This window comes from Nicotiana attenuata, unplaced genomic scaffold (assembly GCF_001879085.1).
Source record: "Nicotiana attenuata strain UT unplaced genomic scaffold, NIATTr2, whole genome shotgun sequence".
In the NCBI taxonomy this organism is placed as follows: domain Eukaryota; kingdom Viridiplantae; phylum Streptophyta; class Magnoliopsida; order Solanales; family Solanaceae; genus Nicotiana; species Nicotiana attenuata.
In genome coordinates, this window is record NW_017677814.1 from 15,174 (window position 1) to 26,887 (window position 11,714).

The following is an 11,714-nucleotide window of genomic DNA, read 5'->3' on the forward strand; positions in this document are numbered from 1 at the left end:
ATTAAAAGCTAAAGAAAAAGGCCTCTCATGAAGCCAAATGGCAGCACAATAAAATTACACATGGCATATTAAGACATTGGTCCTAATTTGTAGGAAGTAAAATTCAAACAATTCATCAGTCCAAACCGTTCCAACTTCTGACCAATTTTAAAATTTTCAAATTTTTTTCATTTATTAAATCATTGAATTTCAAAAAAACATTGTATTTGTAAAAAAAAACGCCGCCTACCTCACAAATAGGAGTGCATTTCAAAATCTTTTAGGTCAAAACCGTTCTAACTCCTCTCAATTATCTCAATTTTTAATTTTTAAAAATTATTAAAGCAATTTATTAGTTAAAACCTCCTAATTTTTAGGAAGTAAATTTCAAACCATTCATGAGTCCAAACCGTTCCAACTTCTGTTCAATTTTAAAATTTTCAAATTTATTTCAATTATCTTTGCTTTTTAATTTTTTTAAATTATTAAAACAATTTATTAGTTAAAACTTTTTACTCCACAATATTAGGTAATTACTTTTTACCTTCAACTTAACCTAAATATTCTCTGCAAAAGCACGATGGATTCAATTGCTTAGCCCACGTTTCGTATACTGCCTATCAACTGCTCAAGCGTAGAGGAGTTTATATTTCTTCCTCAACTATACGTTCTTCAATTCTAAAGTTCCTTCTTCTATCAAGATTTCAACAAAACTTATCGCTTATGCAAAAGATGGCTACTCACATTGATTTCATCAATGCTATAACAATTTCGAAGATGCAATGGAAGTTGAAAGTTCGTGTTGTTCGTTTGTGGGAAGTACCGGATCGTTTCAATCCAGGCACTATATTGTCGATTGAATTGGTTTTACAAGATGAAAAGGTATTTTACATATGTTATATGATTATTTGTTTTTGATGCATCTCCGCCGTTGTTGATCGATTAGCTATGCCCGTTTGTGCTCAGCCTAAAATTTACTCTGACGAGTTTCTTCACATTTGCCTGTAAATTGCTATGTACTTCTTCTCGATCTTTATATGCTGTAAACATAAATAGGCTACATTAGTAATTGCTACTTCAAATTGTTTAACAAACTGTAGTATACATGAGTTAGGCTGCACTCTGCAGCAAAGTATTTTTCGAAAGCAATGGGAGGAAAATTCATCTCCTTCAAATGATCCTCCCTTCTGAATTGCATATGATCTGAATATTCCAATTAAGATGAAAAGGTATTTTAAATATGTTTTTACCTTGCTAATTCGATTTATTTTTCGGAATTGTTATATGATTATAGATACATTTGTTTTGCTCCTCGAAATTGTTCTATGATTTTATCATACAACCAACTGCTATCATTACAAGTTGCAAAGTGCAGTATACTCTGTGCAGTCCTACATGTTATTAGATTTGGTCGTGAACTCTGCTCCAAATCTGGAATTTTTCCAGATTTACTGTCACTTATTAGTTTGTTCAATTCTACTATTTAAAACTAGAGTTAATCTAAATTACTATTAATAATATATTTTTGTACTCTCTGTTATCTAATGTTATTTTTTTGTAGGGCGATCGGATAAGTGCTTCTATTGGCAAGTCAGTTTTGCATCTTTTCAAAACACAAATTACTGAGCTTGGATTATATCATATGGCGAACTTTATCGTTTGTCATAATAAGGAGAAGTTCAACAGCACGAAACATATGTTGAGGCTGACGTTTACTCAACGGACAACAGTGACTGAAACAACTGATCCACTTTTCCCAATGAATATCTTTGATTTGCGACCATATGATCAATTGATAAATAAGGTTGACGTGAACGAGACTGAATTATTTGGTAAATATTACTTTTAAGCTACATTTCTAATTATGAACTTTTCTACTATTTATTTTAACAATTTCGTTTTCTTTAGATGTCATCGGAGAAATTGTCAATTTCAGTGAGGTCCACACGCAAACCCAAGGTGGAAATTCTAGGAAGTTTATGGATATTGAACTAGAAGATGACGAGTAAGAATAAACATTCATCTACTAATTAAGGATTGATTTGATAATTACATATGCTAAAATTATATTCTTATTTCTATTTTACAGGAGGAAGAAGTTGTCTGCAACATTTTGGGGCGAGTTTGTTGATGAAATTGTACCTCATCTGCTAAGTTCTAACAACCAACCTATTATCGTTGTTATGCAGCTCATAAAAGCTCATAAATTTCAAGGTAAAATACAATTACTCTATTTTACATTAATTTGCGAAAGTTAATCATTACATCTTACACGAACGTTGTTTTGTAGATTCATATTCTGTGCGCAAAGCTGTGGATTAATCCAAATTTCCCTCAATCTGACGAATTTAAAACACGGTTCAAAATATATATATATACATATATAAAATTTTACTGCTTCTATACTGAACACCAATTTTCCAACTATACATCTAACTGTTGTACTCATTTATAAATACAGATTACTTACTTTTCGGGATAATAACTCCGAGAGGCTGACTCAAACCATCTCTCAACAAAGTTACTCTGTCTCGGATGAGTTGGAGAAGGGCATTGTTCAAGTTAAAACAATTGGCCAATTAGTGGAGTCCATGCAAGTGAGTGAACTAACTTCTGTAGTATTAATTTAACTCGTGTTTCATGTTAAAATTGGCAAAATGCACATCTTTATTTCTCTTATTTTATGGTTTTAAAAAGTTATTGAGGTTTTACAATATGTTAGTTCTTACATTATATTTATCTTCTCTCTTAGTGTTTGCTCATTTGGAAGATGAAAAATTCTTAAATTACATTTATGTTTTTTCTTTGATATTCTGATAGACCATATTCTCTATGTCTTTTCATTACATTTGTCTTATCAATTTATTCAACAGGAAGGTCCATGTTGGATTGTCGCAAGTATAGAAAATTTAGAACTTGGAAAAGGATGGTCGTACGTCAGCTGCAAGAAGTGTCAAAAGAAGGTGGATAAAGTAGGAAACATTTATCAATGCCCAAACACCAAATGTAAACATGAAGATTACTCAGCAGTTATTAGGTAAAACCATCATCTATATTTCCTTAATCCTTCAAAATATTACATTTATATTTCCTTAATCCTTCAAAATATTACATTTATATCTCAAATCAAATGTGCATTTAGGTACAAGCTTCAGGTTAGGGTACTGGATACTACTGGATCTGTTTCTCTATTGCTCTAGGACCGTGAAACCATGTTTCTCATAGGCAAATCCGCAAAAGAATTGAAGGAAGGGTTTCTTGAGGTATATCAACTAATTAAATTTAAATATGTTATTTGCAAAATTGTAACTCAACATTTCATTCTAGAATACTGTCGCTGTTGATAAGTATCCCTATCCAGTAGAGCTGAACAATATTCTCCAAAGAAAATTCATGTTTAAGGTTATTGTCAAGAGAGAGAACATTCATCTGCAAAAGGAAGTTTACAGTGTTGTTAAGCTTACGGATGAGGAGCAACTGATAAACAAATATAGTTCTGATCAACCTTCAGATGACTTAACTGTATGTCATATTTGTTCACAAACTTCATAGCATATTTAGATTGCAAATTTCTTTTACATTGCATGATTTGAATCATAATTTCAAACTCATTTATTTATTAATTTTTGGTAGGAACTTGACTTCAGTAATAATCAAGTGTTGGATGGAGAGAAGGAATGCGAGGTAAATACATAACTAAATTGTCCTTTAACAATAAAGCTACTTACATATCTTGAATGATTTCTTTCTTAATAAATTTTCAGATTTGGAGTAGTTTTCTAATAACTTTAAAGTTGTAGATATTCACTTTGTTTTTTCCATAGGAATGTATGAACACAGTATTAATATTTTTTACATTATTTATTCTGTTGATTAAATTATTTGTAGGGCATAAATTAATAAATCTTTAGTAACTATATGTTCTTTACTGTTTTACACTAATTTTGTATTTTATATATGCAGGATTGCACTGAAGATAACGACTTAATCGATGTTGCACATACACCTGCGAAGATAGGTATAAATAATGCGACAACAATGGTTGAAGAAGATCCGAATGCACAATTGTCAGGAAATAAAATGAAAAGAGTATTTAAGAAGAAGAAAACAGCATAAGTTGTTTGGGAATGTTACAGTTGGATAAATTAAGAACTGTTTTATTAGTTAATTTACTATATTATTAGTAGTCTTATTAATGATGAACAGTATATTTGAATTATTGGACCTTTCTTCTCCTGTTAAACTTTTCAATTTTAGTTAATGTGGAGATTTCAGTTGACATCATATTTAAACTGCTGAAGTTGCTTTATTTCGTTTGATTTTTGTTGTTTTGTAAGCATCGTCCCTTTTAGCAAACATCTGTTTTTCAAGTTCTACACTTCCACAATCCAGGTAACTGTCACTTGCATCATCAAGAGTAAATGCAACTGACATATGAAAAAAACTACCTCGACTTCATGTCCTTATGTGGATATATTATTTGGATACATTTACCAGTTCTGCAATCCCATATGTGTGCTATCCAATCCTCTGAACGAGTTATAACCTGATTGTGAGATTTTCTTTCAACAATGCAATGCAAGTAGTCTGAATGTCCTTTCAAAACCATTTTTATCCCGAAAACCAGTATCATCTTTGCAGCAATGTGGCGCAGGAGCTGATATTTGTATCTCTTTAGTCGGCATACATTTTATGTTTAATGGAGGACGACTAAGAAAAGGATTTCCCTCATAACTGCTATCATTACAAGTTGCAAACTGCACTATAATCTGTCCAGTCCTACATGTTATTATATTTGGTTGTGAACTCTGCTCCAAATGTAAAAATTTTCCAGATTTACTGTCACTTATTACTTTGTTCAATTCTACTTTTTAAAACTTCAGAAACAATAGTTGACAACTTCATTAGGTATGCTTAACTGCTTTTATTTTGTTTCCTTATTTTAAATTGTCTAATTATTTTTAAGCACATTGCTTATTTGGCTGCTAACAAGATCTTGGTGTTGCCAGTTGCTGCCTTCAAAGTTATTAATACTCGATCATACACCAGAAACAAACTTGCAATGCAGGAATGTCATTTATGTGCCTCGACTATGTATCTCACTTCTATTTAAACGTACGTTTCTGCCGCTCCTTTTCATATCTTCTTATTATTTAGTTGTGATTGCCGTAATTGGCACATTTGATTTCTCTTTCCTTTTGATGATAGAACATTGAATTCCCCACAGAAAGCATTTCACCAACACTTATTATCTCAGAAGAGCAATTCTAATTGTAACAGGCAACAATCATGTTGGACAGCATGGGTTCCATCGAAAACTCAGCCAATTTATCAGCCAGTTTAGTTAAGTTACCCTCCACTTTGAGGGCACCGAGCGCAAACAACAGCTCCACGACTTTAAGTAGATCTTCAGTTGGTGTACTCTCCATGAAGTAAAATTTCATCAACTGTTTAATCCCTTTAGTAAGAGCACTACTTTTGCAATTTTTCTCCTTTTAATTTTGAAANAAGAAGAAAACAGCATAAGTTGTTTGGGAATGTTACAGTTGGATAAATTAAGAACTGTTTTATTAGTTAATTTACTATATTATTAGTAGTCTTATTAATGATGAACAGTATATTTGAATTATTGGACCTTTCTTCTCCTGTTAAACTTTTCAATTTTAGTTAATGTGGAGATTTCAGTTGACATCATATTTAAACTGCTGAAGTTGCTTTATTTCGTTTGATTTTGTTGTTTTGAAGCATCGTCCCTTTTAGCAAACATCTGTTTTTCAAGTTCTACACTTCCACAATCCAGGTAACTGTCACTTGCATCAAGAGTAAATGCAACTGACATATGAAAAAAACTACTTCGACTTCATCTCCTCATGTGGATATATTATTTGGATACATTTACCAGTTCTGCAATCCCATATGTGTGCTATCCAATCCTCTGAACGAGTTGAATCATTGGACCTTTCTTCTCCTGTTAAAGATTTCAATTTTAGTTAATGTGGAGATTTCAGTTGACATCATATTTAAACTGCTGAAGTTGCTTTGCTTCGTTTGATTTTGTTATTTTGAAGCATCGTCCCTTTTAGCAAACATCTGTTTTCCAAGTTCTACACTTCCACAAGCCATGTAACTGTCACTTGCATCAAGAGTAAATGCAACTGACATATGAAAAAAAAACTACCTCGACTTCATGTCCTTATGTGGATATATTATTTGGATACATTTACCAGTTTTGCAATCCCATATGTGTGCTATCCAATCCTCTGAACGAGTTATAACCTGATTGTGAGATTTTCTTTCAACAATGCAATGCAAGTAGTCTGAATGTCCTTTCAAAACCATTTTTATCCCGAAAACCAGTATCATCTTTGCAGCAATGTGGCGCAGGAGCTGATATTTGTATCTCTTTAGTCGGCATACATTTTATGTTTAATGGAGGACGACTAAGAAAAGGATTTCCCTCATAACTGCTATCATTACAAGTTGCAAACTGCACTATAATCTGTCCAGTCCTACATGTTATTATATTTGGTTGTGAACTCTGCTCCAAATGTAAAATTTTTCCAGATTTACTGTCACTTATTACTTTGTTCAATTCTACTTTTTAAAACTAGAGTTAATTTAAATTACTATTAATATCTTAAAACAATCGGTACATCTGATTGTTCTCTTTAATATCTTAAAATTATCAGTTAACATTTAATAATTACAGTGATTACTACTACAACTTCTTTTGGAAGGTAAGAAAGTTGATTCGTTGCGCTACTCAGACTATGGTACTTCTTGATATTCGTTCTGTCGTTTGCTTTTGTTCTTTTAAAGAGAGAAGAAGATAAAGTGACCGGAAAGTAATGACTATGTATCTGAGGCTAGGGGAAAAAGATATCAGATTATTTCTGAGCACTCTGATAAATGTATTCCAACACATCAAAAGAAGACAAGTTTCTTAAGGAATAGGTGCAGAGGGGATAAATGACTTAGTTTGGACAGCAATAGCTTAACCAAAACATAGATTTCTTCTTTGGCTGCTCAGACATTTGAATATTCATGTTGATTCTGCTGAATGCTGTCTATGCACTGCACAGACGGCAAATACATCCCTCCATCTTTTCCAGAATGTGCTTGGGCCAAGCAGCTACGAAATGAGTTATCTAGCTGGTTGGGGATGCAGCTTAAAGCTGGGGAAGTGTAGACGATTATGGAAAGGATCAGAAGGAAGCATTGTAACCAGTTCACAAAGGAAATTGTGGCTACTATCTGGGGAGCAATCATTTTCCATACTTGGAGGGCAAGGAACGGGAAAATTTTCAAAAATCAGAATGTACATATTGAGGTAGTTTTGGCCAGATTAAGAAGGAAATTGTAGAAAGGTTAGATCTTCTTAAGCCGAGTAGGAAAGCTAGAAGTTGTAATAGACTGACCAAAAGACTTCTTTGTAATAACTCCTTTTCATTCCCAGTAAAATCCTCAGAATCAGATAAACATTAAATTGTGCGCATCGCGTTGTATATTACCTTTATTGGTTAGTATTGTTATCTATTGTATACCTTCACTGTTTGAATCGTGGGATCAGTTTCTCTATGCAATCAACGAAGCTGGCGATCCATCATGTAATACTTAAGCTTGTAATGAGTCATTGTCTTGCTTCTTCGATATATAAACATAAACATCAATTAGGATACTTTTCTATTGTAGATTGCTTCTTCGATATATACACATACATGACAAATATTGTTTCTCATGCTTATTTGCTTTCACAATTATCTTTTGCAATTAGGATAGCTTTCTGTTTTAGAGAAATTATAATGATACTTAAAAAATGTGTATTCAAGGGTTCCAAATACGACATAAGTCGTAAGTAGTATTATGTTATATATGATTTTCCTTTAGCTAATTTCGTTTGTGTCACAGTAAAGTCCTCACACTAATTTAAACCTGAAATTGTGCACATCGCGTTGTATATTAAATGTATTGGTTAGTATTGTTATGTTTTGTATACCTTCAGTGTTTGGAACATGTGATCAGTTTCTCTATGCATTCAAGGAAAGTAGCGATCCATCATGTAGATTATTTTTTAAATTTGTTGATGAGATTTTAAAATATATTATCGAATAGGAAATGATGATTGTTTAGTGTACACATCCGTTTTTCTTCTTTTTTCTTATCATCTGTCTTTGTAAATTGATGTAGTACCCAATGTTGCTCTAACATCATATTTGTTATATTTATTTCCAGTTTTTTAAACTTAGATAAGTTGTATGTTTTATGGTTTATAGAGTTTATTTGTCCTGCTACTATCACAGGAGATGGATTTGGAAAAGAAAAGGCAACACAACCTTTAAAAGACATAACAAACCGTCAACATTTCCCACGATTAAATTATAAACCTTTAGAGAGATGTGCACACGCTTCATCGTCTCAATCTCAGTCACAATATCCAAATTTACCTCGCCAGCAACATTCTCAATTTGGTTTGTCAACTTCAAATGTGGAGATAAATTTTCTTCTACTTGATTTAAATGAGTTACCCCTACTGCCAGGTTGTTATTATAAATAAAAATTGTAATATAACATGAATCGTTTATTTATACTAACAACATTTTATTATGATTTATTATTAGAACTTGACGATGTCAATATTGATGGGGATGTAGAAGGTATGTTCTTCATAAATAAATTATTTTGCTATTAATTTACACAAATAAAGTAATTTTATACTAATATTTAAATTAATGGTATCGTGATTAATTACTTTACGTAATAATACGTGGAAAAAATCGAAGAAATTAATGATGCAACTGAAGATGAAGAAGACTATGAAGGTATGTGTATCTTAACCCAAACAATGATTCATTCATGTCCCCCTTTTCAATTTTCATAGCTAATATAATATGATTTTAATACTATTTAGATCCTGATGTTGGATATGGAAATATTGACAATGAAGCTATGCATATTTTTTTTAAAAATATGTATATACAATAACTAGGCTTACCACGCCTTTACGTTAATCTTACATTTGCTTATTTTATTCATAGAGTATTGGGATATAGGCGATCCTACATATGAATGTGAACATTGTGGTGCTTACTTCTGGTACGAAGAAAGAATCAACAAGAAAATCAAAGCAAAAAAACCAGAGTTCTCTTTGTGTTGTAATCATGGAAAGATAGTCTTACCAAAGCCAAAAGAACCTCCCACAATTTTAAAACAATTATTATTCGGATCAGGTAACAATAAAATCTACTTTTACCATACTTCAATAGTATCTTCAAATATATGAATAAATTTTTATTCACCAACAAATAATGTTATATAGGTCCAAAAAGTAAGCATTTCAGAGATAATATTAGAAGTTATAACTCAATGTTTTCATTTACCTCAATGGGAGGAAAAGTTGATGCTTCTGTCAACCAAACAAAGGGGCCAAGAACATTCAAATTATCTGGACAAAACTATCATCAAATCGTGAGTTTATTGCCTCCTGAAGGATCCACTCCCAAGTTTGCCCAATTATATATATACGACACAGAAAACGAAGTTCAGAATAGAATCCATGCACTAAGGTTAGTATTTAATTATTACAAATTTATATATGCATGAATAATCTAACAAATACATAAGTTAGACCAAATTTATCAAAACCTATGTTTATGCAGTCGTGGTGATAGAATAAACCAACTTCATGCTGAAATTGTTCAAGATCTTAAACAAATGCTTGATGAGCAGAATGTTTTGACAAAGTCATTTAGAATGGTGAGAGACAAATTTCAGGAAGATAGTCAGTCCAATATTAGACTAAGATTGATAGGAAAACGTAAGTATGATGGAAGAAGATACAACTTACCAACAATTTCAGAGGTTGCTGCTTTGGTAGTGGGAGATTTTGATGTATCTAGATGTGACCGAGACATCATCGTTGAAACACAGTCTGGACATCTACAAAGGATAAATGAGTTGAATGCTGCCTATTTAGGTCTTCAGTATCCTTTATTGTTTCCATTAGGTGAAGATGGTTATAGGGAAGACATTCCTTTAAATGGAAATGACGAATCAAGTGGAGGAAGGAATTTTGTTAGCATGCGTGAATATTTCGCATACAAAATTCAAGAAAGGAATGGCGAATTACCAACAATTGTGAACTCAAGACGATTATTTCAACAATTCTTGGTCGATGGATTTACAATGGTTGAATCGTCTAGGTTGAAGTATATCAGAACTCATCAAAAACAATTGCGAGCTCATATGTATAAAGGATTAGAAGATGCAGTTTTACATGGAGAGATAAATCATTCTTCTCAAGGTAAAAGGGTAATTCTTTCATCCAGCTTCACAGGAGGTGCAAGATACATGATCCAAAATTATCAAGACGCTATGGCAATCTGCAAGTGGGCTGGATATCCAAATCTATTCATCACATTTACTTGCAACCCAAAGTGGCCTGAAATAATTAGATTTGTAAAGAGCAAGGGCTTGCAACCAGAAGATCGCCCAGACATTTTATCTAGGGTGTTCAAAATCAAATTGGATAGTTTAATAAAGGATTTGAAAGAGAAACAAATTTTTGGATCAGTTAAATCAGGTATATATTTAATCTATTTTAATAAATTCTTATCAGATTTATAATCTAATTTAATAAAACATTTTGCCTTATATATAAATTACAACTAATTACCCCAATTGCAAATTATTATTTTTTGCAGTGATATATACTATAGAATTCCAAAAGCGTGGGTTGCCTCATGCACACATATTGCTCTTTCTTCATAATAAATATCCAAATGTTGGAGATATAGATCAAATAATTTCAGCAGAAATACCAGATGAGTCGGTCGATCCGTATTATTATATGGCCGTGAAGAATTTTATGATGCATGGCCCGTGCGGTTCTGCTAGAAAATCCTCTCCTTGCATGCGTAATGGTAGATGTACAAAACACTTTCCAAAGAAGTTTGTAGAAAATACCACAATCGATGAAGATGGATATCCTGTATATAAAAGAAGGGACAATGGTAGAACTATCCAGAAAGAAGGAATTGAATTGGATAACAGGTACGTGGTGCCACACAATAGATATTTATTGTTGAAGTATGGTGCACATATAAATGTTGAATGGTGCAATCAATCTCGGTCAATCAAGTACTTATTTAAGTACGTTAATAAGGGTCATGATCGTGTGACAACAGCTTTTTCTCAAAGTGTGCATGAGGAAGACTCATCGGCTATTGATGAAATAAAAATGTATTATGATTGTCGATACATATCACCGTGTGAAGCTGCTTGGAGAATTTTAAATTTCCAATTCAGCATAGAGAACCTTCGGTAGAAAGACTTTCCTTTCATCTACCAAATGAACAAACAGTTATTTTCTCTGATGATGATCCAATTGATGATGTTTCCAATAGACCAAGTGTAAAGGAATCAAAGTTTTTAAGCTGGTTTGAGGCAAATAATACATATGAAGAAGCAAGAGAATTAACTTATGCAGAATTTCCTCTTAAGTTTGTGTGGAATAAAAAACTAAAAAAGTGGGAAAAAGAAGAAATTCTGCATTTTCAATAGGGAGAATATTCTTTGTACCCCCTGGAAGTGGAGAGCAATATTACCTTCGAATGTTGTTGAATGTCATTAAAGGACCTAAGTGTTATGAGGATTTACGCAGAATCAACAATCAAGACCATTTAACTTTTAGAGATGCATGTTATGCACTTGGTTTATTAGATGATGACAAAGAGTAT

General features: G+C 32.4%; 1 long non-coding RNA gene across 1 annotated transcript; it reads left to right on the top strand.

Annotated features, from left to right (window-relative positions):
• Positions 1-4,852: 4,852 nt before the first annotated feature.
• On the top strand, positions 4,853-5,428 carry LOC109221495. The gene is made up of 3 exons (XR_002067273.1): positions 4,853-4,887; positions 4,989-5,094; positions 5,260-5,428. It is a non-coding gene; the product is annotated as an uncharacterized LOC109221495 (long non-coding RNA).
• The last annotated feature ends 6,286 nt before the right edge of the window (positions 5,429-11,714 follow it).